The sequence below is a fragment of the Podarcis filfolensis genome (assembly GCF_964270895.1).
Source record: "Podarcis filfolensis genome assembly, chromosome: 4".
Lineage (NCBI taxonomy): Eukaryota > Metazoa > Chordata > Lepidosauria > Squamata > Lacertidae > Podarcis > Podarcis filfolensis.
In genome coordinates, this window is record NC_139607.1 from 63,110,781 (window position 1) to 63,137,290 (window position 26,510).

General features: G+C 47.9%; 1 long non-coding RNA gene across 1 annotated transcript in view; it reads left to right on the forward strand.

Moving 5' to 3' along the window:
- The window catches only part of LOC310761667, a 275,642-nt gene that overhangs the window by 15,535 nt on the left and 233,597 nt on the right, over positions 1–26,510 (forward strand). The gene's annotated exons all lie outside the window — the stretch shown is intronic.

The window sequence follows — 26,510 nt, forward strand, 5'->3', positions numbered from 1 at the left end:
TCCCCCACCTGGATGTCCTCCCCGACCCTCCTGTGCTTGTCTGCCTGCATTTTGTAGGCGTGTTTCGCCAGTTCCAATTGCCTTCGGAGTTGCTCGTGGAACTCCTGTAACTCTGCTGCTAAGTGCTCTGCTCCCCTTGGCTCCCCCTCCCCCTTCGTCTCTAACCCCGGGAAAGTTCTGGGATGCCGCCCATTATTGGCGAAGAACGGTGTCACTCCTGTAGACCCGTGCTTCGTGTTGTTGTAGGCAAACTCGGCCAGCGGTAGGTAGTCCACCCAGGTCGAGGGTTGTTGATTGGCGTAGCATCGCAGGTACTGCTGCATGATGGCGTTGACCCTCTCCGCTTGTCCGTTGGTCTGCGGGTGTCGTGCCGACGCTAAGTTGATCTTGACGTTCAGGATGCCCAGCAGCTTCTGCCAGAAGCTCGAGATGAATTGGCGACCCCGGTCGGACAGGATGGACCGCGGCAGGCCGTGAGCTTTGAACACGTGGTCTATGAACAGCTTGGCGGTCTGTTCCGCTGTGGCCACCTTCGCGCACGGAATAAAGTGCGCCATCTTGGTGAACATGTCTACGACCACGAGCACCGCTGTTTTGCCTCGCGAGCTGGGCAGATCTGTGACAAAGTCCAGGGCCACTTTCTCCCACGGTTCGAGCGGCGTCTGTAGGGGTTCTAGTAGACCCGCCGGCTTCCTGTGTACTGGCTTGGCCCTTTGGCAGGTGTCACACCTGGAGACGTAATCCGCGACTTCTCCCCTCACCTTGGGCCACCAAAAGTCTCTGGTTACTAATTCCGCCGTCTTGTCCTTGCCGAAGTGCCCAGCGCTGGGCGCGTCGTGTAGCTGCTGCAAGACTTTCGCGCGGAGGTCGTCTCCGGGCACGTAGAGAGCCCCTCTGCGGATGAGCAGTCCGTCTCGTATCTGGAACTCGTCGTCCTTCGCTGTGCCTTTTCGCACCTCCTCCATCTTGGATTGTGCGAACGAATCCGTCTGCAGCGCTCGACGCACCGCGTCCAGGTCCACGGCAGCTGAAGCGCACGCCCACGCTTTCGGTGCGAAAATGTGCTTGGCCGCCACCGGCGCCGCTTCCTCGAGATACTGCGGCTTCCTGGATAGTGCATCCGCCATGACGTTGTTGTCTCCCGGGATGTATTCTATCCGGAAATCGAAATCCGCAAAGAACTCCGCCCAGCGAATGTGTCTCTGGTTCAGGAACCGCGCCGTGCGCCAGTACTCCAGGTTCTTATGGTCCGTGCGGACTTGCACTGTGTGTCTGGCTCCGACGAGGAAGTGCCGCCACGCCTTGAAAGCTGCATGAATGGCCAGCAACTCCCTGTCCCAGATGGTGTAGTTCTGTTCCGCCTTGCTGAGTTTCCTGGAGTAGAATGCGCACGGCCTCCATTCCCCTTGCGGAGCTTGCTGCAACAGGACGGCCCCCACCGCTCTGTCCGAGGGGTCCGTCTCAACCCTCATTGGTCTGCTGGGGTTTACATGTAGCAGCTGTTCTTCGGACGCGAAGAGACGCTTGAGTCTCCGAAAGGACTGCTCCGCCTGGTCCGTCCAGGTGAACTTCTTCTTCTTGGAGCTGAGAGTGTCCGTGATGGCCGCCGTCTCCTTCGCGAACCCTTTGATGAACTTGCGATAAAAGTTGGCGAAGCCGACGAACTTCTGGACCTCCTTCCGATTGCGTGGGCTCTTCCAGTCCAACACCGCGCGGACCTTGGTGCTGTCCATGGCGAGTCCCTTGTCGGACAGCTTGTAGCCCAGGAAATCCACCTCCGTCATGTCGAACTGGCACTTCTCTAATTTGGCGTAAAGTCTGTGCTCCCGTAGCCTCTGCAGGACCTCCTTGACGTCCCTCTCGTGAGCCTCCTGCAATTCCGAGAAGACCAGGATGTCGTCCAGGAAGCAAACGCACTTCTTGTAGAGGAGTCCCGCTAACACGTGATGCATGAAAGCTTGGAAGGTATGGGAGCCATTTTGCAGACCAAAAGGCATTACGCGATATTCATAGGTGCCTAAAGGTGTAAACATGGCTGTCTTCCACTCATCGCCCTCCCGCATGCGTATAAGGTTGTACGCCCCTCGTAGATCCAACTTGGTGAAGATCCGTCCCTTCCTCACCGTCGCGAGCAGGTCGTCGATCTTGGGCATGGGGAATGCTGCAGGCTTTGTTTTGGAATTTATGATCCTATAATCAACTATGAGCCTGCGTTGGGGCGTGTCCTTCTTCTTCACGAAAAACACGGGACTGCCCCCCACTGCTTTAGATTCTTGGATGAACCCCCGCTTCAAGTTGTGATCTATGAACTCCCTGAGTTCTTGCAGTTCGTCTTCAGACATGGAATACAGTTTCCCAGTCGGCAGCGTCGCTCCCGGCAGGAGGTCAATCTTGCAGTCGTAAGGCCTGTGGGGAGGCAGGTTATCCGCTTCCCTCTCGCAGAAGACCTCCAAAAACTCCTTGTACTTGTTGGGTACCGCTTGCACCATGCCTAGGTGTAACTGCGGTTCATCCTCTTGCCCCTCCTCCTCCTGGCGGGTCTGGATGCAGTGTTCTGCGCAGTAGGAGGAGCAGAAGGTCAATTGCCGCTGGTACCATGCTAATGCCGGGCTGTGCCTATCCAGCCAACTCATACCCAAGACTATGGGCGTGTCTGACAGGTGGGTGACGTTGAAGCTGATGACTTCGCGGTGGTTTCCAATATGCATCACCATCGGTGGTGTTTGCTGTACCACCTCTCCTCCCAGTAGCTTCCTGCCATCGACCGTGACGACGTTTAGGGGCATCGTGGCTGGCATGAGTGCTATGCGATGTTGCTTGATAAAGTCCACTCCTATAAAGTCTGCGTTGCTCCCAGAGTCAATGGTTATTGGTACTTGCATGGTGTGTCCATTGGGCAACTGGAGCGATGCGGTGAGTTGCACCACTGGTTTGGGTGGGAGGGGGTCTGTGGGCTGTAAAATCTCTGGGGACTGCTTCACTGACTTGCCTGGTTGGGCCCCAGTGGCTCTATTTCCAACCAGGCTTCTTCTTCCCCCTGCGGCTGTTTCGGCTGCTGCCCTGTTCCCTTTACTGTTGCTGAGGCTGCAGTGTGCTTCTGGAGCCTCTGGGGACACTCTTTGGCCATGTGCTGAGCACTGTCACAGATGTAGCACTTCCTGGTCCCTCTAGGAGCCTTCGCCTTGACTGCTCCCGGTGTTTGGGCTCTGCTGACAGTCTGAGCCCTGGCACCACCAATCTCCATCGGCTCTTCTCCCCTTCCCAAAGGAAGCATGGACAGCGCCCGCCCCGCCTCTCTGGGAAAGAAAGGGGTTGTCCTGGCTGGGCTGCTTGCCTTACGTCCTTCCTCCCTGCTCCAAGGGCGTCCTTCCAGGCGCACACCAATCGCCAACGCTCTTTGGGCAACTTCTTGGGTACTTTGCGGTCGTTCCCCTCTTGCCAGCTCATCTTTCACCTCTCCACTTAGCCCCTCCCAGAACAGCAATAGAGTCCTTCTCCCAGCCCAGCACGTTCAATAAGGCAAAAAAGCGTGAGTGATATTGCCTCACCGTCGCTTTCCCTTGCTGTAGTCCATGCATTTCCCTCCGAGCAACATCTACATCTACCGTAGATTTAAAGCAAGCGTCCATAGCTTTGATAAATGCATCGGAATCTTTGAGGGCGGGGTCTTCTTCGCGCCACAAATTCCGCAGCCACGCTTTTGCTTCCCCATGCAAATGAGTGATTATGAAGCCCACTTTCTCTTCCTCATCTCTAAAGTCCTTCCGAAGCAAATTGAGCGCGTAAACCACGTCAGCTCTGAAGTTAGGGTATTGCTGCAGGTTCCCATCGAAGTGGGCTACTAGGCTGCCCCCCCTCTTCCCGAGGCCAACTCCCTCCGGTTTGGGTCCTGGCAGCCCCTCTTTCCCCCAACGGTCCCACCTTGCCTGCAGATCCCGGCAGAGCGCTACTGCTTCTTCTTCTCTTTTCCTGGATGCTGCTACTTCTGCGTAAAGCGTCGTCACTGCTTCTTGCAGTTCTTTCACCTGGCTCTCTGTAGTCATCTTTGCCTATCTTCGTGAGCTCGCAAAACACCAAGTCTTGCCCCTCGCTGCACCAACTCACGCTGCGAGGTTTTTATAGGGGACGGAGCATACTGTCAGAGCTACCCTAGGTCCCAGCTCACAAAGGACCAACGCTGCTTCGTTGTTAAGTATAAAAGTCTTTATTGAAGTTCAGTTTCACTTCCAGAGCCGCAGCGCGCAGCCCCACGTCTAAAGTGTCAGACCACTGATGCTCCGTCTGAGTCTCCTCCCCCTTGACACCAATTTAAGATTCTAGCCTTGCTCCACCTTCTCCGCTGCTCCTTCCTCCTCTGGGTCCGCCTGCCCGCCGGGGTTCCGCCCTTTCTAGCCTCTTCTCCCGCTGATTCCCCTGAGCCTTCTCCCTCCCTCCGGCGGGCTTTAGGAGCTGGTTCCCCATCCGGGTCTCCTGCTGTTCCGCGCGCCTGCACATTTGAACTTGGCGCGCGCGCCCAGCCAGCAGCTTTCCTCCTGACCGTTCCACTGCTGCTGTCACTGCTTCCCCCTTCGGGGGGGCTAGCTGCAACTGACCTCCCCTCCGTTGGAGGCGTGGTCAGCCCTGACTCCCTCTCTGGAGGAGACACTGCCCCTGACACATGTGACTCTTCCCCCCCACTACGCTCTGGTGGGGAAACTGGTCCCGATCCTCCACTGCTGCTTTGGGGTTCCCCTCTGGCTCCTTGTTTCTGGTGCGTCCCCCCTGGGACCCCCCTTGCCCTGACCATCGGCGCCCCCTTCTGGGAATCTTCTGATTCGCTGGAGAAGCTCATGGAATCTCTCGGGCCACTGTCATACTCCCCTACGCTGCCCTCGGATTCTTCCCCTTCGCTCTCCCAATCCTCTCTCCCCAGTGCTCCTGCTCCTGATTCCCTGACATCCATCCCCCCCTCGAAGCCCCCCCTTCCCCCCTCCCCCTCTTCGGGTGTGGGTTCCGGGTGCTCCAGTCCTGTGGGTGTGAGCGCGGGATACCATTCTTCCCCCCTGGTGTGTAGCCGGTCCACTGGATCCAGCCCAACCGCAACAGGCTCGTCGACGTCGATTTTCTCTGCTTCCATCTCTCTGCTGATGTGCTCGAACCCAGGATCCTCCCCCAACACGTCCATGTCCTCCCCTCCCCCGGGTACCTCTGGTGAGACTGCTTGCAAAGGTCCCCGCAGCAGCTCCCTGCGCCACCCCACCTCCGGTTGAGTGTCCCACCAATAGGAGCGGTCTGTGGCAAACCCCGAGAGAGACCCCTCCGAGGAGCTAGTGTCCGGCGTCGTCTCTTCAGCTGATGAAAAACCCTGGAATGTACTGGCTGACAGTGTGGGTGTGAAGAGCCAGTCGTCGAAATACTCTGCCGGCATAGGTCTGTGTGGGAAGAGTGCATGGAACTCGTCTTTAAGATAGTGCTCCTCCACGGCATAGCACGGTACCCACCTGTTGGCGCTGGCTGGGGTACCTTCCCTGGCGAGGAGGTATTCCACCCCCTCTTCCCCCCACCTCGAGTCCAAAATCTCCGTGACCTCGTTGAGTGGCGTCGCCCTCCGTGACCCCTCCCTCTTCGGAGATTCGTTAAGTGGGTCTGGCGCGTTCCCTGTCGCCTGAAACCTGTGGGGTTCCCTGTAGGGTGTGAGCACTGACCTATGAAAGACTGGGTGCATTCTGGAGCCCTCCGGGAGTGTCAACCGGAAGGCCACTGGATTGATTTGCGCCGCGACCTGGTAAGGTCCCAGCTGCTTGTGCTTGAGCTTCCTCTTAGCTAGCGTCCTGGCTGGCACTGCCTGGGCTGCTAACCAGACCCAGTCCCCCACCTGGATGTCCTCCCCGACCCTCCTGTGCTTGTCTGCCTGCATTTTGTAGGCGTGTTTCGCCAGTTCCAATTGCCTTCGGAGTTGCTCGTGGAACTCCTGTAACTCTGCTGCTAAGTGCTCTGCTCCCCTTGGCTCCCCCTCCCCCTTCGTCTCTAACCCCGGGAAAGTTCTGGGATGCCGCCCATTATTGGCGAAGAACGGTGTCACTCCTGTAGACCCGTGCTTCGTGTTGTTGTAGGCAAACTCGGCCAGCGGTAGGTAGTCCACCCAGGTCGAGGGTTGTTGATTGGCGTAGCATCGCAGGTACTGCTGCATGATGGCGTTGACCCTCTCCGCTTGTCCGTTGGTCTGCGGGTGTCGTGCCGACGCTAAGTTGATCTTGACGTTCAGGATGCCCAGCAGCTTCTGCCAGAAGCTCGAGATGAATTGGCGACCCCGGTCGGACAGGATGGACCGCGGCAGGCCGTGAGCTTTGAACACGTGGTCTATGAACAGCTTGGCGGTCTGTTCCGCTGTGGCCACCTTCGCGCACGGAATAAAGTGCGCCATCTTGGTGAACATGTCTACGACCACGAGCACCGCTGTTTTGCCTCGCGAGCTGGGCAGATCTGTGACAAAGTCCAGGGCCACTTTCTCCCACGGTTCGAGCGGCGTCTGTAGGGGTTCTAGTAGACCCGCCGGCTTCCTGTGTACTGGCTTGGCCCTTTGGCAGGTGTCACACCTGGAGACGTAATCCGCGACTTCTCCCCTCACCTTGGGCCACCAAAAGTCTCTGGTTACTAATTCCGCCGTCTTGTCCTTGCCGAAGTGCCCAGCGCTGGGCGCGTCGTGTAGCTGCTGCAAGACTTTCGCGTGGAGGTCGTCTCCGGGCACGTAGAGAGCCCCTCTGCGGATGAGCAGTCCGTCTCGTATCTGGAACTCGTCGTCCTTCGCTGTGCCTTTTCGCACCTCCTCCATCTTGGATTGTGCGAACGAATCCGTCTGCAGCGCTCGACGCACCGCGTCCAGGTCCACGGCAGCTGAAGCGCACGCCCACGCTTTCGGTGCGAAAATGTGCTTGGCCGCCACCGGCGCCGCTTCCTCGAGATACTGCGGCTTCCTGGATAGTGCATCCGCCATGACGTTGTTGTCTCCCGGGATGTATTCTATCCGGAAATCGAAATCCGCAAAGAACTCCGCCCAGCGAATGTGTCTCTGGTTCAGGAACCGCGCCGTGCGCCAGTACTCCAGGTTCTTATGGTCCGTGCGGACTTGCACTGTGTGTCTGGCTCCGACGAGGAAGTGCCGCCACGCCTTGAAAGCTGCATGAATGGCCAGCAACTCCCTGTCCCAGATGGTGTAGTTCTGTTCCGCCTTGCTGAGTTTCCTGGAGTAGAATGCGCACGGCCTCCATTCCCCTTGCGGAGCTTGCTGCAACAGGACGGCCCCCACCGCTCTGTCCGAGGGGTCCGTCTCAACCCTCATTGGTCTGCTGGGGTTTACATGTAGCAGCTGTTCTTCGGACGCGAAGAGACGCTTGAGTCTCCGAAAGGACTGCTCCGCCTGGTCCGTCCAGGTGAACTTCTTCTTCTTGGAGCTGAGAGTGTCCGTGATGGCCGCCGTCTCCTTCGCGAACCCTTTGATGAACTTGCGATAAAAGTTGGCGAAGCCGACGAACTTCTGGACCTCCTTCCGATTGCGTGGGCTCTTCCAGTCCAACACCGCGCGGACCTTGGTGCTGTCCATGGCGAGTCCCTTGTCGGACAGCTTGTAGCCCAGGAAATCCACCTCCGTCATGTCGAACTGGCACTTCTCTAATTTGGCGTAAAGTCTGTGCTCCCGTAGCCTCTGCAGGACCTCCTTGACGTCCCTCTCGTGAGCCTCCTGCAATTCCGAGAAGACCAGGATGTCGTCCAGGAAGCAAACGCACTTCTTGTAGAGGAGTCCCGCTAACACGTGATGCATGAAAGCTTGGAAGGTATGGGAGCCATTTTGCAGACCAAAAGGCATTACGCGATATTCATAGGTGCCTAAAGGTGTAAACATGGCTGTCTTCCACTCATCGCCCTCCCGCATGCGTATAAGGTTGTACGCCCCTCGTAGATCCAACTTGGTGAAGATCCGTCCCTTCCTCACCGTCGCGAGCAGGTCGTCGATCTTGGGCATGGGGAATGCTGCAGGCTTTGTTTTGGAATTTATGATCCTATAATCAACTATGAGCCTGCGTTGGGGCGTGTCCTTCTTCTTCACGAAAAACACGGGACTGCCCCCCACTGCTTTAGATTCTTGGATGAACCCCCGCTTCAAGTTGTGATCTATGAACTCCCTGAGTTCTTGCAGTTCGTCTTCAGACATGGAATACAGTTTCCCAGTCGGCAGCGTCGCTCCCGGCAGGAGGTCAATCTTGCAGTCGTAAGGCCTGTGGGGAGGCAGGTTATCCGCTTCCCTCTCGCAGAAGACCTCCAAAAACTCCTTGTACTTGTTGGGTACCGCTTGCACCATGCCTAGGTGTAACTGCGGTTCATCCTCTTGCCCCTCCTCCTCCTGGCGGGTCTGGATGCAGTGTTCTGCGCAGTAGGAGGAGCAGAAGGTCAATTGCCGCTGGTACCATGCTAATGCCGGGCTGTGCCTATCCAGCCAACTCATACCCAAGACTATGGGCGTGTCTGACAGGTGGGTGACGTTGAAGCTGATGACTTCGCGGTGGTTTCCAATATGCATCACCATCGGTGGTGTTTGCTGTACCACCTCTCCTCCCAGTAGCTTCCTGCCATCGACCGTGACGACGTTTAGGGGCATCGTGGCTGGCATGAGTGCTATGCGATGTTGCTTGATAAAGTCCACTCCTATAAAGTCTGCGTTGCTCCCAGAGTCAATGGTTATTGGTACTTGCATGGTGTGTCCATTGGGCAACTGGAGCGATGCGGTGAGTTGCACCACTGGTTTGGGTGGGAGGGGGTCTGTGGGCTGTAAAATCTCTGGGGACTGCTTCACTGACTTGCCTGGTTGGGCCCCAGTGGCTCTATTTCCAACCAGGCTTCTTCTTCCCCCTGCGGCTGTTTCGGCTGCTGCCCTGTTCCCTTTACTGTTGCTGAGGCTGCAGTGTGCTTCTGGAGCCTCTGGGGACACTCTTTGGCCATGTGCTGAGCACTGTCACAGATGTAGCACTTCCTGGTCCCTCTAGGAGCCTTCGCCTTGACTGCTCCCGGTGTTTGGGCTCTGCTGACAGTCTGAGCCCTGGCACCACCAATCTCCATCGGCTCTTCTCCCCTTCCCAAAGGAGGCATGGACAGCGCCCGCCCCGCCTCTCTGGGAAAGAAAGGGGTTGTCCTGGCTGGGCTGCTTGCCTTACGTCCTTCCTCCCTGCTCCAAGGGCGTCCTTCCAGGCGCACACCAATCGCCAACGCTCTTTGGGCAACTTCTTGGGTACTTTGCGGTCGTTCCCCTCTTGCCAGCTCATCTTTCACCTCTCCACTTAGCCCCTCCCAGAACAGGTCTCTGACAGCAATAGAGTCCTTCTCCCAGCCCAGCACGTTCAATAAGGCAAAAAAGCGTGAGTGATATTGCCTCACCGTCGCTTTCCCTTGCTGTAGTCCATGCATTTCCCTCCGAGCAACATCTACATCTACCGTAGATTTAAAGCAAGCGTCCATAGCTTTGATAAATGCATCGGAATCTTTGAGGGCGGGGTCTTCTTCGCGCCACAAATTCCGCAGCCACGCTTTTGCTTCCCCATGCAAATGAGTGATTATGAAGCCCACTTTCTCTTCCTCATCTCTAAAGTCCTTCCGAAGCAAATTGAGCGCGTAAACCACGTCAGCTCTGAAGTTAGGGTATTGCTGCAGGTTCCCATCGAAGTGGGCTACTAGGCTGCCCCCCCTCTTCCCGAGGCCAACTCCCTCCGGTTTGGGTCCTGGCAGCCCCTCTTTCCCCCAACGGTCCCACCTTGCCTGCAGATCCCGGCAGAGCGCTACTGCTTCTTCTTCTCTTTTCCTGGATGCTGCTACTTCTGCGTAAAGCGTCGTCACTGCTTCTTGCAGTTCTTTCACCTGGCTCTCTGTAGTCATCTTTGCCTATCTTCGTGAGCTCGCAAAACACCAAGTCTTGCCCCTCGCTGCACCAACTCACGCTGCGAGGTTTTTATAGGGGACGGAGCATACTGTCAGAGCTACCCTAGGTCCCAGCTCACAAAGGACCAACGCTGCTTCGTTGTTAAGTATAAAAGTCTTTATTGAAGTTCAGTTTCACTTCCAGAGCCGCAGCGCGCAGCCCCACGTCTAAAGTGTCAGACCACTGATGCTCCGTCTGAGTCTCCTCCCCCTTGACACCAATTTAAGATTCTAGCCTTGCTCCACCTTCTCCGCTGCTCCTTCCTCCTCTGGGTCCGCCTGCCCGCCGGGGTTCCGCCCTTTCTAGCCTCTTCTCCCGCTGATTCCCCTGAGCCTTCTCCCTCCCTCCGGCGGGCTTTAGGAGCTGGTTCCCCATCCGGGTCTCCTGCTGTTCCGCGCGCCTGCACATTTGAACTTGGCGCGCGCGCCCAGCCAGCAGCTTTCCTCCTGACCGTTCCACTGCTGCTGTCACTGCTTCCCCCTTCGGGGGGGCTAGCTGCAACTGACCTCCCCTCCGTTGGAGGCGTGGTCAGCCCTGACTCCCTCTCTGGAGGAGACACTGCCCCTGACACATGTGACTCTTCCCCCCCACTACGCTCTGGTGGGGAAACTGGTCCCGATCCTCCACTGCTGCTTTGGGGTTCCCCTCTGGCTCCTTGTTTCTGGTGCGTCCCCCCTGGGACCCCCCTTGCCCTGACCATCGACGCCCCCTTCTGGGAATCTTCTGATTCGCTGGAGAAGCTCATTCTCAAAATGAAATGTTTTTTTCAAGCAACAGTCTAGGCTATAGTATGTACATCCATTCAGTTGGCTTGCAGATCACAGCTACAATAAGCAGCTACAATAAATGGATAACAGTAGCATAGACTGACCTTACACATAAAAAACACTTCTGTCTATCATACCACATCTTTTAATGAAAGCACTCGGGCAGATCCAGATAACCCTATGGATATTGACATTCATTATAAAATACTGCCAGTGGGTTATGAATTATGAAATGTCCTATTATTGCTTTAATGCAGTCAAGCACTTTTCTTTTTTGCTTTACATTAATGTTAATGCATTCTCCCACATCATACTTTCTTTTAGGGTATTGTTTAATATTTGCCTACCCCAAGCAAAATGGCAGTGCCATGTGACAGATGGCATGTAAAGCTAATAACATGGATTATCAACTCTCATCTGCACTTCAAAGTTTTAGAAAACCAATTATACCAAAAATTGAAAGTCAAGGAGCTCTGGAATTCAAATTATGCCCAGGACAGCAAATGCCAGACAGAATTCCAAACAAACTGTGTGTATGTGTGTTTTGGTTAATGTAATAATCAGTATTTAGCACTGGGTCAGCAACTATAAAATTCATCTTGATACTTTTTGGCCTTTGTGCAAATATTTTCATATACAGGGGCAAAAGCAGCACCAGGCAAGCTGCAGGGCTTGAGAATTTGTGTACTCCTGAAGACAAATTACTAGTAAGGTCAAAGGAAAAAAGAATCCAAGCACAACCCTCTTGATGGATGTGGGATCTTATGTCCCATACAACATTCTTTCATGTAAGTGAGTCTTAGCCAAGAATGGACTCTTCTTCACATGACCAGAGCTGGAAGATACAATCTACCAGTAAGTTACTTTGCCCCAGTCTCACTGAAATGCACACAACTAGTAGGATGTTGCCTAGTAGGATGCTGCCAGCTCAGAAAAATATTCCAAGTTCTAGTGGTTCATACATACCCACCCATCCACACCCAGAGAGAGAGGGGGGGGGAGAGAGAGAGCAATCTAATGCTCAGAAGTAAGTCCCATTGAGTTCAATGGATATCACTCACAAACAAGGAGGTATAGTATTTCAGCCTTAATTCCCATAATACTTCAGACAAATACATAGTTTGCTGTAGGTACTGTATTGCTGATGATAAAATTGCTGATTTTTTGAATCTGAAAAAAATCAGGTCTATAAATTACACGTTGTACATCAATTTTATTTGCATATTTTCCTACCAGCTTTGCCACCTTTATTCTAGCAGGGTGCTTCAATCTTCAGCAGCTGCATTACAGGCTCAATTTCCCCCAACATGGAGATGCGATGATAGGAAGAAATTCAACCGATGAAGCTTTCCTATCATATTTAACAGTCCTGCCAGGAAAGAAAATAGAAACTCTTAATAAGAAAGAAAGTACAATTTTCATCACTACGATTTTACTGACAAGTACTTAAGGATATTAATAGCATCGCAGGTACTTCATGTTAAAGAGAGCACCATAACTTCCTTATTCATTATCATTGGCAAAGAGCCATTGTGTAATTTCAAGCATTTCCAAGAATCCATGTTGTAATGTCTTAGCTCTTCATATACATGCTGGAATTGAAAACGGCACTGACCAGCAAAGTGGAGATTTTCACTAGAAGAATATCCTTCAGGGCCCTACGGGGCAACTTTTTACAGCACTGAATACCCATTTACCAGGATGTAAGGATGGTTGCCTTAGGAACTTACCAAAGCAATGTCTAAAGGTTTTGGTGGTTGTGTGAATTACCCATCCATATGAAACCCATTTAAGTAACACATCAAGTTGAGGCAGCCATGCTGGCCTGTAAGGGAAAAAAATACAAAATCCATAGTAGGGCAATACAAAAATGTCACAAAAAGTGTGTGAGCTTTTCAATTCTCCACAGTTCTTCATCCAGCTAGATTATTGGTGGGGAATCTGTGGCCGCCTAGATGCTGTTAGACTCCCACCAGCCTCCCACCAGGCTCTCCATCCCTAGGCTAGATGACAAACAAAGGAGGTAGGGAGCTGAAAATGGCTTGATAGGAGTTATAAAGGTAAAGGGACCCCTGACCATTAGGTCCAGTCGTGGTCGACTCGGGTTGCGGTGCTCATCTCACTTTATTGGCTGAGGGAGCCGGAGTACAGCATGACTAAGTCACTTCTGGCAAACCAGAGCAGTGCACGGAAACGCCGTTTACCTTCCCACCAGAGTGGTACCTATTTATCTACTTGCACTTTGACGTGCTTTTGAACTACTAGGTTGGCAGGAGCAGGGACCGAACAACAGGGGCTCACCCCGCTGCGGGGATTCGAACCGCCGACCTTCTGATCAGCAAGTCCTAGGCTCTGTGGTTTAACCCACAGCGCCACCCGCCTCCTTTTCATAGGAGTTAGCTGATATTAAAATGAGGCTCTCTGAGGTGCTGTGCAGGTTTCAGGTTGCACCTAAGCCTACTGGGAAGGAGAAACATCCATTGGCTATTCCCCATCTCCATAAATATGAAAAGCTGGTGACATTACCCATCTTCATCCATGCATCTTCATCAGTTCAAGAGGGAGTCAAATGAGCCTCCCTGCGATAAACAGCTTTGGTTTACCCAGGCTCTTAGTCTGTAGTTTGCCTTACACCTAGGTTGCAGTCCTTCTAAGGTACCTGTGCTATCGCTCTGCCATACTTTACTGCAGTGGTTTTATTGCCAAAGTTTATTTTCGATTTTTTTTTCATGATTTCTCATGTGAAGCTACCCTTGCTCCACTAGAGGAAGGTGGGGTGAAAGGAGGCCCAAATTGAGATTGCAGAGTTTTGAGAAATTAAAAGGGAAGGTGAGAGACTGGTTCCACTACCATCAAATTAATGAAGCGTTTAAACTGGACAGTAAAATTGGCTTCCAGGTGGAAAAATCAAAATTGGAGACAGAACTGTTAGAACCCAGTACTAAGAATTTGTCCAAAATGTACAATTTGCTGCTGAAATGGAATACACAAGATGAAACGGTTAAATCGGTCATGATTAAATGGGCTCAGGACATTGGTCATAATATTTTGTTTGCTGATTGGGAAAAGTTGTGGACCACCGGGATAAAATTTACGGCATGTAATGCCTTAAGAGAAAACATTATGAAAATGATATATAGGTGGTACATAACCCCAGTCAAGCTTGCAAAGATTTACCATGTGCCTGACAACAAATGTTGGAAATGTAAAGAAACTGAAGGTACATTTTTTCATCTTTGGTGGACCTGCCCGAAGATTAAGGCATTCTGGGAAATGATCTATAATGAACTTAAAAAGGTATTTAAATATACTTTCCCCAAGAAACCAGAGGCCTTTCTCTTGGGTATTGTCGGCCAAGGGGTGTTAAAGACGGATATAACTTTCTTTATGTATGCTACAACAGCAGCTAGAATACTCATTGCGAAGTACTGGAAGACGCAAGAACTACCCACACTGGAAGAATGGCAGATGAAGGTGATAGACTATATGGGCTTGGCAGAAATGACGAGCAGAATCCGAAACCAGGGAAGAGAAGCAGCGCAAGAAGAATGGAAAAAATTCAAGGACTATTTAAAGAAATATCATAAAGTTAATGAAAGTTAGAATGATGTTGGACTGGAAAGTAAATGGTTACTATTAGCAATGGTTAAGACAAGGAAAATAAGGAAGAATAGTCTAAATTTAAATTAAAATAAGGGAAGATTTGCTGAACAATCGATAAGAATTTGGAATACAGAAAGGGGAAGCATGAGGAAGTCGGGGAAGATAGGATATGAAATTAGGATATGAAATGATACATGTTTTTTGTTTTGTTTTTGTTTTTGTATGTTTATGTTTGTTGTATTGTGTTTATATGGAAAAATAAAAATATTTAAAAAAAAAAAAAGAAAGAAAGGAGGCCCCACCTTTCCAAGGTGGAGATTTTGAGGGTTTTTGAGAGAGAGTTCTGAGACAGTTGCCTTGATGTTCATGAAATATGTTTTCTCAGTGATTAGATTTTTTTTAAAACTCAGTCATTTCTGTTAATTTGGACTACAAGTGACACTTCATTGGGCAGCTGAGAAAAAGACCCCAGGTATCTGTTCCTCAACAGGAAGCAACAGCTGGCAAGAGCTCCCGGAGGGCGTGATCCTTACAAATGGTCCTGGTGGAATGTTGAAATGAAAGTGGCAGTTCTTATTGTTCCTCTTCTTCTTCTTCTTCTTCTTCTTCTTCTTCTTCTTCTTCTTCTGCTGCTGCTGCTGCTGCTGCTGCTTGGTGATGTAATGTGGATGGCTCAGGTGGGGATTCTTTGCTACCCAAGTTCACAAAACATAGAGAAAGTGTCATTTCTCCATGGCAGAACATCTGCTTTGCATGCGAAAGGTACCAAGTTCAATCCTTCACAGCTCCAAGTGAAGGATGGAGAGCCATTGCTGCTCAGTGTTGTAGGCAATTCTACAGCAGAAGGACCAGTGGTCTGAACTGGTATTAGGTATTTATTTATTTGCTGCTTCATTAAAGCATTGCACAATGAAATAAGATCACAGAATTGTAGAGTTGGGAGGGATCCCATGGGTCATCTAGTCCATTGCAGGATTCCTGCCCACAGCTGTCCCACAAACCATCAAACATCTGGTTAACAGCTGGTCTGACTTGATAGAATGTAGCTTCCTGTGCTTCTATGTATGGGAATGCAATGGGCCTCATGGATGATTCAGTTTCTGCTGAAATATATGCTTATTTTTGGGATTTGCACATGACTCAGCTTCCTTCCACTCTCAGCTGTGGATGCAGAGGGGCATATACACAGCTGAACCTCCAGAAAATTTTTCTGTTAACTGAGTAACCCTCTCAGCCTAAGGTCTGGTTCAACATGCATGCTCATCTCATTATGACTGCAACATCAAGCAATGGCTGGCATGTGTGAAAGAGTCAGCTGCAATCTATTATCACAAACATTTGCTTATATCACAAAATGCTCTAACTCGGATGCCATACTTTTTTCAGTGTGGTAAAGTTCCTTTCTTCCACTCCCAGGTATTATGCATCAACTCATCTGATGTACATATGTGCAAGAGCAGCCTATAAATGATTCTCAGATATGTCTCTGGTTCAGGTCTACCTCAAACACACCAGCTTGTCTTCAGCAAGCCCCTACTGGCCTTCCACCTACAATATGAGGATGATAAAACTAGCCGACCTTACAAGGTTGTTCTGAATATTAATGAGATGGTTTGCTATCCTTGCTGCTGATGGGGACAGCTTTTCTAATTGTTAAAGTTCTACTTTTTTGGAAAGTGTTTGCTCCTGCCTGGTCTACTTAAAGGTAAAGGTAAAGGGACCCCTGACCATTAGGTCCAGTCATGACTGACTCTGGGGTTGCACTGCTCATCTTGCTTTAATGGCCGAGGGAGCCGGCGTACAGCTTCCGGGTCATGTGGCCAGCATGACAAAGCTGCTTCTGGCGAACCAGAGCAGCGCACGGAAATGCCATTTACCTTCCCGCCAGAACGGTACCTATTTATCTACTTGCACTTTGATGTGCTTTCGAACTGCTAGGTTGGCAGGAGCAGGGACCGAGCAGTGGGAGCTCACCCCGTTGCAGGGATTCGAACCGCCAACCTTCTGATCAGCGAGTCCTAGGCTCTGTGGTTTAACCCACAGTGCCACCACTTAACATTCTTCAAAAGATGCTGAGAGGACAGCTTTAATGTGGTCCAAGAAGAGATTCCAGGAGGTGGACCCCCAAAATCCCTGGAGAAAGGAAAGCCATGAGGGCCCAAGTCTTCTCTCTCTTCCACCTCTCCTGCTTACTCTCCCCATCCCCTCTTTCTGTAATATTGCCAATTGGCAGCACAGGCTCCAATCCCCTACCCTGTACCACAACATGATATCATTGTTGTGCTGGTGCAGACTATCATATCTCCCAGTGATGGAGTAACACAGGATGGTCCCTTCTTCATCATGATATTCAGACATTGTCGGTGGCCCAAAGGAAAGGTGCCCAGCCTCTGTATCAAAGGAATCATTGAAAAATCAACAACACGATAAGCAGTATGCTTGAGAGAATGAGGCAGAAAGGTAAATCTCTGTGCTTATTATCTAGAATCCCTGGTGTTCAAAATCACATATCCTTTTCTCTTTTACCCACACCAATTTGCTGCCTGTAGAATGGTGCAGGTTTAGCACAAACACACCATCATTACCTTCCTGGCTTTGAGAGTTGGGCGGCAGATGGGCTGCTGCTGCAGCGCCTGCACTTGTAGCTTTCCAGCCTTGCTAAATACAAAAGATTACATATTCAGTAAACTAAAAGCAGCAAATCCATTTCTACAATTGTACCATTAAGTTCCTTAGACGTAAATCCCATGGATCATAGAAAATGGAGCTAAGTATTGAGGAAAAATGATATATGATTAAGGAAATCATAATATTTGGATAAAGGACCAGTGGAAGCAAGCATGGAAATGGGACTGGGATTGTGGCTTTTTGAAAATAGTAAACATTCTTTTGTTTTGCTACATGAATGGAGATTGCTTTTGTCTAAATCTTTTATTTGCTGAGGGCTGTGTACCCTCATCTCATGGGCCAGAAGCTGCCTAAGCCAGTGGTGTAGGTGGGGCCATGCCTTCTTTCTTTCTTTCTTTCTTTCTTTCTTTCTTTCTTTCTTTCTTTCTTTCCTTCCTTCCTTCCTTCTCTCTCTCTCTCTCTCTCTCTCTCTCTCTCTTACAAGATATTTTGCAAACATCTTGTTATAAGGAAGCTCATTCCAGTATGTAACTTTTCCACCAAAGTTTTTAAACTTAGAGCTTTTTTGTCACAGGAGTAGAAGCAACTGAAATTGGACTAGTGATGAAGACAAATCAGAGAATACCTATATAGCAATGTATTTTTAATAATACATTTTATTAAGGTTTATAGAGAAAAATACAAAACTTAATATCTTTTACCTTTTTTAAACCAAAGTGAGACTTTTATCTAGATGCAATAAAAACACAAAAGGGGAGGGATTGAGAAATGTCAAGCTAGATGAATTATTCATTCGGAATACTCCGGGCAAACAAATTCTCCTTTTGCTGTCATGAATCATTCTGTTGGCCAATCACAGAGATTGTCTCTCTAGTCACTCATTGCAAGATAGGAGGTACGGACATTTTTCAGTCTGAAGGCAGTTCATGTACTGCTCATAGACTACTTCCTATTCATTATTCATATTTTGTTGCATGTGATCAATCAGTGCCAATAGACAAGAGTTAACACAGGATTACAAAATGGCCCCTCCATTAACTGTTCTCACTTGAAGATAGTTTCACATCCAAATTCCAAACCATGGAAAAGAGAACTCTCTTGCTCTCCCTGTCTACTAAAGTTGTAATCTCATAAATACTTACTTGGGAGTAGGGTGCCATGGAGCTCTGTGGGATTGACTTCTGAGTCAAAATGCCTAGGATTGTGATGCATGCAGCTAGGGATAGAGAGGAATTCCATTCTGCCTGCATTCTGAATTTTAGAGTTTCTGGACTTAAATGCAGATAAGAATAAAAACTTCAGAAGAGCCTGTTGCGTCAGGCCACTGGCCCATCTAGTCTAAGGTTACCAGACTTCATTGAAATGAGTTGGAATGATAGGATTTTGTCAGGGGACTGATTTGTAAATCTGGGGACTGTCCCCAGGAAATGGGGACGTCTGGTAACCTTAATCTAGTCCAGCATTGGTTCATCATTTGAAACATTCCCTGAATCCAAAGCAATTACAGTGGTATCTCGGGTTAAGAACTTAATTCATTCTGGAGGTCTGTTCTTAACCTGAAACTGTTCTTAACCTGAGGTAACTTTAGCTAATGGGGCCTCCCACTGCTGCTGCCACGTGATTTCTGTTCTCATCCTGAAGCAAAGTTCTTAACCCGAGGTACTATTTATGGGTTAGCGGAGTCTGTAACCTGAAGCGTTACAGGTATCACTGTAACTTGCAGATTGTGAGGTGCACTTTCTTTCAAATATTTGCACCTGGGTGCTTGGTAGTTATTACATTTCATAGACAATCTTGCATAGGTGAGAGGAACTGCAGTATGTACTCTAGTTATCAAAACAAAGGTTAACTCTTGACTTTTGCTGCCATCAGCGAACACGAGATGGCAGCATTTGCTATTCATGATATTCCACAGACTTTAGCATTCTCAGTACAAAGCTAGATGAATTCGTTCTCTCCCCCCCCCCCCCCCCCCGTTTACAGTTTACACTATGGCTGATCCAGTGTTTTATTCCAACCAATTTCCTTTTTACTGCCCTTTGTAACAGGCTCTATTCCAGCAAATATTTAGAGTAGAAATACCTTGCCCATAAACTCTGCCTTTTTTCATGAGTTTAGAGTGGTTTGCTATAAAGTCAACCAGCCAGAAATTACCAATTTAGCACTGTGAGCACGGTGTTTTACTGGGTAACGTGAAAAAGTTCACAGTGCTTTGTAAGTGCTAACATTATGCTAGCATGCAGTCGCACACAGAGAGTTCCATCTTTCAACGTTCCATAACAAAACAGCTCTTGGCAAAGGCACTGATAACACTTCACTTTCGTCATACTTTACCCTATGAAACTGGTTAAGCCACAGTAGCCAGTGCCTCTCATTATGCCTGACCGCTGGCCATATTGGCTAAGGCTACTGGGAGTTGTAGTCCAACTATATCTGGAGGGCACCATATTGGCTATGGGTTAAATTGTAACAGCCGTCCCCCCCCAAGAAGACACACACACTTCCCAAGAAAGTCCTGTATTATTTCACCCTTAATACATCTTGGCAAGCATAGCAATTTATCTCCTTTTTTATCCAAAAGCATTGTGCACGAACTTTAAGAAAGGTAGTCATGCCAATCTGTTGTAGCAAAAGCTACAAAGAGTCTTGTGGGAGTGTCAAAGCAGAGATCATTCTGTGTACAAGTAAAGGGTTAATCCTTTCTATGTTAAAATCAACTAGCCAAGAGAAAGATTCTGCTTACCAAGCAGGCAGAGTGGTATGATGTTGGTTGAGTCCTGATTGGCTGTGTAGTTCTTAGGGAGCTTTCCTCTCTATGTTCAGTTGAATGTCTTCCTGGTATGTACAGGGCCTGAAGTAAGAAAAACAAGACTTCACTGTTTTTTGTTCTGTTTGGCTCAGGAAAATACCATCAGGATTTCCTTTCTCTCTAAACTCTGTATAATTTAAGTGACTTTGCTAACAAAATACTAACACAAACATTCATGGATTACAGCCCGCTTCATCAGATTTGTGAAATGTTACAGGTATGTATACATAGCTGGGGTAAGGTCAGAGGGAAATAAAATTATGATTATGTTATTTAACCCCTCAATCTCTGAGTGGTGCAAGATTCCAGTGGTTCCAAGGCACTTACCCAGGGTTCAGTTTCCTTGGAATGAGAGATAGAAGACACTGTGGTGTTTTTATGATATATGGTCTATTTACACATATATACAACCTGTGCCTACAATGAAGGGATTCACAGCATTAACACTCCAAGCAGGATCCCTTGGATCCCAGCATAAATCGGCTAAGGCTCTGCCTCTCAGCTGCCCAGCCTGCTTCAAACCTCCAGTTCACACACACACACCTCAACTCTGGATTTTGTACTTCTAACTAACCACTAATTGAGAGGGGAGGCATCCATTTGATCTCTGGCACAGAGCCACTTCCTTTGTTACCTTAACAACCCATGTTTAGACAGCCATTACCAAGCAGCTGACTATTCCAACAACTGAATCTTTGCTAGATCTAGGAATTAAAAGAAACTCAGGCATATATCTTAACCCCCACCCCTTCCAGACTCACAACAATACAGCTATTGATTATGACTCATGGTGTGAATATCATTCTTCTCTAAGGACTATTTCTAAAGCCAAAATTTAGAGGCATTCCCTGGTTTATTGTTTTGCAGCTCTTTACTCTATGCACTTGCAAAGCAGCTTAATTAATTCTTCTTACTGAATTTCTCTTAAATCAACATTTATTGCCCCTTCCTGCTTATTATACCTGAAAGATTTCAAGGTGAGCAAAAGAGACACTATCAGTAAGACTAGCATAATTTCTCAGGGGCATCTGCAGTTCTTTATCTGAGCCCCAGGTGGAGGAATTAATCTAACCCTCTTACCAGCAAAAAAAATAATAAAAAATTCCTTCCAGTAGCACCTTAGAGACCAACTAAGTTTGTTATTGCTTTGAGCTTTCATGTGCATGCACACTTCTTCAGGTACACTGAAACAGAAGTCACCAGACCCTTATATATAGTGAGAGGGTGGGGAGGGGTATTACTCAGAAAGGTAGTGGGAATCGGTGATTGGCTGATAGGTGTGGTAAACCTGTTGACGACTGTTAACGACTGCAATTGGTCTTAGGGAAAAAGCAAGGGGTGATATCATGTATAATGAGATAAGAATCCAATGTCTCTGTTCAGACCAGGTCTCTCCATGGTTTTAAGTTTGGTAAAGGTAAAGGGACCCCTGACCTTTAGGTCCAGTCGCAGATGACTCTGATGTTGCAGCGTTCATCTCGCTTTACTAGCCGAGGGAGCCGGCGTACAGCTTCCGGGTCATGTGGCCAGCATGACTAAGCCGCTTCTGGTGAACCAGAGCAGCACACGGAAACGCCATTTACCTTCCTGCCGAAGTCGTACCTATTTATCTACTTGCACTTTGACATGCTATCAAACTGCTAGGTTGGCAGGAGCAGGGACCAAGCAACAGGAGCTCACCCTGTCGCGGGGATTCGAACCACCGACCTTCTGATCAGCAAGCCCTAGCCTCTGTGGTTTAGACCACAGTGCCACCAACATCCTATTTAAGTTTGGTAATAAGTTGCAATTCAGCAACTTCTCTTTCCAGTCTATTTCTGAAATTCTTTTGTAATAAGACAGCTACTTTGAGATCTTGTATCAAATGTCCTGGGAGATAGAAGTGTTCTCCAGTGGTTTCTCTGTCTTGTGATTTCTGATGTCGTATTTATGTCCATTTATCCTCTTACCAGCAGTAGATGTGAAGAGCTGCTGTAGAAATTCACCACCCAGCAGGCCATAGACCTGACACCAATTTTTAGCTTAAGTGACTCTTCAAGACAGCTTGCAAAGTTTCAGCTCAGGAGAAACATACTAGGAATTTCAAAAGCAGCAAACATTTTATTTGCGAAGATCACCAAAGAATTTTCAGGGGATTCTACCTATCTCTAGCTCTTGGTATTTTATTATTTCTTTATTTATGTACTATATATTTATACAAAGCTATTCAATAGCATTCCTCAGTGGCTGTGGAGAATCAAGAAGCCTTAGGTAAAAATGTGTGTGTGTGTGCGTTAGAATTAATAATGGTTATTAATGCTGTGTCCTTTATAAGTGGGAAAGAGGTGAAAAAACGTATCTAAGTCTATGACTTTGCATTCAGCCTGTTAACTGTCAGTTGCCACAGTTACAAATAAGCTGCTATACGCCTCCTATCAGTTTTTATTTTAGACAGAAAGATTCAAAAGGTCATGGTTTGAGAGACCTAGGTAATGAGCATTCTGTTGTTTCTCATTGGCTTCTAGTTATTGGCCAATGGGGTGGCAGGTACTGCAGTAACCAAAAGCTATTGGTCAGAGGGTCCCAGCTGAAATTATGTAAGAGGGCAGTCACAGTGTTGTCTTCAGTCAGAAGGTCTTTGTGGCCGGCGTGTGCAGGTCAGGTAGAGAAGTGTCTGCAGCAGCAGTGGAGCTGATACCATGAAAGGCTGAAGCTGGGAAAGTTAGGGAGGTCAGGAAACCTCCAATGTCACTTTTCTAAGATAGCTTCTGGGTAGATTGCCAACAGAAGCAGGCTGGCCTCAGGAAGGATGAGGACTTTAAAGAAGACATCTATGTGGCATCCTAAAGCAAGTCTATCTCCCCCAGAACTGGGAAACATCTTAAGCTATTTCCAAACAAGTCCAAGTTGCCAAGTTCCCTGGGTTCAGGCTTGGGAAGCCTTGGATGGAGACAGAACTCCTGCTGATAAGGGTATGGGGAAAACCCTTGAAGGGGGACTCTTGAGGGAACAGGATTACTCATCCAAGGAAACGCTCAAGATAAAGGGATGTACAAGAGGACAACAAGATCACTGATCCTGTAATTCCGAAGAGAATTATTCCTGGGAACTTCCCCCGCCCGTTCATCCTTCTTCAAGATGTTGGGCAGAATTGCATCTTAGTCTTGCCACAGATACTGGAAATTGATGTTAGTTTAAGAAAATGCTCCCAGGGTAGATAATCCAAAGGTTTATGGGTTGTGGTTCTCAAGAAAACATAACTAGGTATTTGGGGAATATGGAGAGAAAAGGGCCTGAAAACTCAAACTGTGTCTTCAGTTTTGGAGATGGTTATTCTGATTATCTAGGTGATTTTTCTCCAATATGTTCATATATATACTTGTGTGTGACTGAACCTATGAAAAAATTGGCCCCCGCAGAAATTGAAACCAATCACATCCTAAATAGACATCTGAGTGGGGAAAGGCAGCCACTGAAAAGGATTATCCTGCAGTGCACGGTGTTGTGTGAGCAGAACAGGCTTCTTACCATGTTGCCCATTCAAATCAAGCAAGAATGAATTGATGAAATTTGAATTGCAAATAAGTTGTGCTCTCAGGCTGCCTTTTCATAAATCAAATTGCAGGCAAAATGGCCCAAGCTAAGAAAGTGGTGCAAGCAAAGAAAAGCTATTTGGATTGCATCTGAGCCAGAAGACAGTTTGGCCCAAGCTCTTAATTTTCTCTAAACTTCTCTACTTACTGTACCTTCCTTTTCATAGGCACCAGAGATACATGCCAGTGTTGCTGGTGGTATTCAGAGAAATGTAATTATGAACCTGGCACTCCTCAAGGCTGAGTGGTGGTAATACAGAATGACTGAAAATGAAAGGGAAATAACTTTTGGCTGTTGCATTTTATTATGTTCACAACCCACTCTTTTAGGCATTATAGCCAATTGAGCTATCAGCTCATTGCAGATTGCAATGGGAGGTGACTTAGAAGCAGATTAGAGACAGGCAGATGTTGTCTTCACCATCTTCAAAAAGGGAGAAAACTACTCAGGTAACTACCAACTGGTCAGCTTGATGTTGATACCAGGGAAGGTCCTAGAACAGATAACTGAATAATCGGTCTGTGAGCATTTAGAAAAAGATACTGTGTATACGAAGATGCAGCATGGGTTTCTCAAAAACAAGTAGTGCCAGATGAATATCATATCTTTTTTTGATAGAGTTACAAGTTTGGTGGATTAGGGGAATAGTGTGGATGCAATATATCTTGATTTTGGTAAAGCTTTTGACAAAACCCCTTGATATTCTTGTGGAGAAGCTCTATTTACTTTATTGTTAAGGAGGCTTTTGTATGGTGCTTTTTTAGTGTGAACTATTTAAAAATTTAGCATTGCTAGATTAGTCCAAAGGCACATCTAGTCCTAGGCTTATTTAGATTGGAAGGGACACCCAAGGGTAATCCAATCCAACCCTCTGCAATGCAGGAATCTCAACTAAAGCATACCTGAAGATGGCCATCCAACTTCTGCTTAAAAACCACCAATGAAGGAGATTCCACCACCTTCTGAGGGAGTCTGTTCCACAGTTGAACAGCAGTTAATGCCAGAAAGTTCTTCCTAATGTTTTGTTGGATTCATAGTGGCCAGCTTGATGCTTATGGGAAGCCCACAAGCAGGACATGAGCACAACAGTGTTCTTCCCGCTTGTGACACCCAGCATCTGGTGCTCAGAGTCATACTGTCTCCAATACTGCAGCCATTGAAAGCCATTGTCTTCCATTAACACCTTTCTAAAGCCAACAGAGGCAGTGAGAGATTTTACTTTCTTGGGCTCCATGATCACTGCAGATGGTGACAGCAGTCACGAAATTAAAAGACGCCTGCTTCTTGGGAGAAAAGCAATGAGAAACCTAGACAGCATCTTAAAAAGTAGAGACATCACCTTGCCAACAAAGGTCCGTATAGTAAAAGCTATGGTTTTCCCAGTAGTGATGTGTGGAAGTGAGAGCTGGACCATAAAGAAGGCTGATCGCCGAAGAATTGATGCTTTTGAATTATGGTGCTGGAGGAGACTCTTGAGAGTCCCATGGACTGCAAGAAGATCAAACCTCTCCATTCTTAAGGAAATCAGCCCTGAGTGCTCACTGGAAGGACAGATTGTGAAGCTGAGGCTCCAATACTTTGGCCACCTCATGAGAAGAGAAGACTCCCTGGAAAATACCCTGATGTTGGGAAAGATGGAGGGCACAAGGAGAAGGGGACGACAGAGGATGAGATGGTTGGACAGTGTTCTTGAAGCTACCAACATGAGTTTGACCAAACTGCGGGAGGCAGTGGAAGACAGAAGTGCCTGGCGTGCTCTGGTCCATGGGATCACGAAGAGTCGGACACAACTAAACAACTAAACACACACACAAAGCCAACCAAGTTGCTGGCTGTTACTACGTCTTGTAGTAGTGAAACTCATCATTTATGTGTTGTGTGAAATGCTAGCCAGCACTTCTGTGCTCTGCACAACTAGTGCGAGATTCTTAAAACTATTTGTTGTGCCTGCTTACCCACAAGTGTGATAGATTTGATTGTATCTCTGGCATCAACTTTCCAGCCAGATCTTCAGCAAGTTATTCTGCTCCCATAGAAGGCTTATTTTGCACCCCACAGAGATTTTAGGTCAAAACTAATATAACTCTAATATAGTTTGAGCCCTGGTGTAGGCAAGCCAGAAAGCCCCTTTAAAATGGAGTTTACAAAAGGATATAGAGAGTAATTTTAAAGAAGGCTTCTCCCTGATCCATTTATTTCCTTCTGGAAGCACTTCAGATCTGACAATCGGATGTGTATCTTCTTTTTAAAAATCTCACTACAATTGGAACATGGGATATTCAGGGGACGTGTCCAGTTTCAAGTGGTTCATGATAAGATACCCATGAGAAGGAAAGAGTATACAGTGGTACCTCGGGTTACAGACGCTTCAGGTTACAGACACTTCAGGTTACAGACTCCGCTAACCCAGAAATAGTACCTCGGGTTCAGAACTTTGCTTCAGGATGAAAACAGAAATCGTGCTCCGGTGGTGTGGCAGCAGCAGGAGGCCCCATTAGCTAAAGTGGTGCTTCAGGTTAAGAACAGTTTCAGGTTAAGAATGGACGTTTGGAACGAGTTAAGTACTTAACCCGAAAAACCACTGTAGATAGTAGAATAGGGTAAATAAATATTTTTGACTGGAATGGGAGGTATTCTACTATAATTCTTTCCATAGCATCACAGTAAAATCCTGGTTTATTTCAAGTTCTAATAGCATCTTCCCAATGAAGAGGGGGTGGGTCTCTCCCCACCTCACTTGGCTGGATACCAAATCCTCCTAGGAAGGAGAAAAATAAACCATTTGTATGAGAGAAAGTGTGTGAGATTTAGTTGGGTTGGAAGTTGGACAGAGAAGCTTGATTTTTCTATGCGGGCTAACCAAAACTATAGCTTTGGGGTGAGGTGGGGATCTTCCCGGGAATATATATATCCCTCCTCTTCTTTGTGGGCCCTATTGTTGATCATTTCCTCCTGCATCTTTTATAATAATCCAAATCTTTTACCTCTCCATTGTATCCAAAATTGAACATTAAACTACAAGTGTTATTCCAACCCTACTAACAATTTAAAATGTTTACAATGGTTTTTAAGATAAGTTATAAATTTTCCCAATTCCTTATTAAAATTTTGGTCTTCCTGATTTCTGATTCTTCCAGTCATTTTAGCCATTTCAGCGTAATCCATCAACTTGATCTGCCATTCTTCT